We start from the raw sequence: 1970 nt of genomic DNA, 5'->3' as shown, positions 1-1970 counted from the left end.
ACCTTATTAATATTTAATTCTTGAAATATTATTTGATGAAATAACTTATGAATGAATATGATATTAATATTATGATTATTATTTGACTGATATTAGTATTTTAAAATTAATAAAATAAAAATTATAGCTTTTATCTTTGAGCCTTTAAATACCAAGTACACAAAATGGTAATTTAATGTACCAAAAACAAAAAAACGAAACGAAACAAGATAAATATCGATATCGAGTTACTAGAACTTTAACGTATCCATGGAAGATCGATTAAAAAAAATAAGTTTGTTAATATTATTAGCGAAAATTGAATTGGTTCATATAATAATATAATTAAAATAATAAGAAAATTGGCTTAATCAAGAATTTAACCGTACCTAGTAAATTGCTATTAAATTTAAGATAAATAAATTAAAAATTAAAATCAAACTAAGCTTAAGGATTTAAACGCATGTGATGTACGAAGGAAATATAAATAAATATATGAAAAGAACTTGTACCAAATCACATGCGCATACAATTTATCTTTTATATTAGTTTTAATTCAAACTAATAGCCATGGCAAAAACTTAATTATATTTTTAAACTGTAGACAAAAAAACTATGATAATTATTATAGTGACTTAAAAATACGTACTAAGCATGTAACATTTTTTTTTTATGTATGACAGACAATAATATAATATTATTTATTTAACGATAAATCATATACCTGATAGATTTTTTCTTATTCTAACTCATACAATAATAGTATTAAATGACATTTTACAAAAGAAATATAATGGGTTGATGTGATTGATTGTAACGTTGGCAACACCTCTAAAATTGAATAATCATGATTGGCATTAACAAATAATCATAGTTAATTATTATAAATTATAATACCAAAAAAATAAAAACTAAACCAAAATAACCTTAAACATGTAAACTAAATTTAACTTAATAATTAACCTATAATTATTATTATTTTAATTAATAAATAGTATTAAATTAAATTTTAAAAGAAATAAAAATACTTGGCGGATTGATATTACAAATTGTAAAATTAGTGACCACTATGAAAATAATATCAATAAATAACTTGAATAAATTTAATCATATCTAATTTATTTAAAAAATGGAAAATATAAAATAAAAACCAATATAAAAAATCTGTCACGAGACTTAAAAATAATTTTGAATTTCAGTTGTGGCATAACTTAAATACATATAAAAAACATATTTAATGTAATATTTAAATTAAAATTATAAACTTAAGTCAACACTTAAACTATCGAGCGGGCATGTACACACAAATGTTGTAGTTAACTGGTAACTAACGACCAAGTGAGTGTACGCAGGAAAATATATATGAAAAAACAAGAACTTCAACTCGAGCAAACTAAATTTAATTACCGTTTCTTCATATTAATTCATAAATTATTGTATGATTATTTTGATACTAGTTCAATCATAACCTAACCTACATTAATACTATCGAGCGGGCGTGTACAAACAAATGTCGCAGTGAACTAGTAACTAACGACTAAGTGGATGTATACAGGAAAATAAAGATGAAAAAACAAAAACCGCGACTCGAGCTTAAAAATAATAACAAGCATGTTCATGTTTTGACTGATCCAACGATCAGTCGTAATTTATACTATTCACTTAAATTACAATTATAATTATACTTATTCTATATTAATACTATCGAGCAGGCGTGTACAAACAAATGTCGTAGTTAACCATCAACTAACAATCAATAAACACAGAAAAATAAATTGAAAAAACAAAACCACGACTCGAGCTAACTTAGTTTGTTGTGCATTCAATAAATAGTTGAGGGTTTAATTTTATACTAGTTACCTACTAGTTACAATTATAATTATACTTATACCTATATTAATACTATCGAGCGGGCGTGTACAAACAAATGTCGTAGTGAACTAGTTACTCACGACCAAGTGAATGTACGCAGGAAAATAAAGAAAAAAAAA

Source organism: Melanaphis sacchari, unplaced genomic scaffold, assembly GCF_002803265.2.
Source record: "Melanaphis sacchari strain LSU unplaced genomic scaffold, SCAv2.0 Contig29_pilon_pilon, whole genome shotgun sequence".
Lineage (NCBI taxonomy): Eukaryota > Metazoa > Arthropoda > Insecta > Hemiptera > Aphididae > Melanaphis > Melanaphis sacchari.
Note: the sequence above shows the minus strand (reverse complement) of the source record.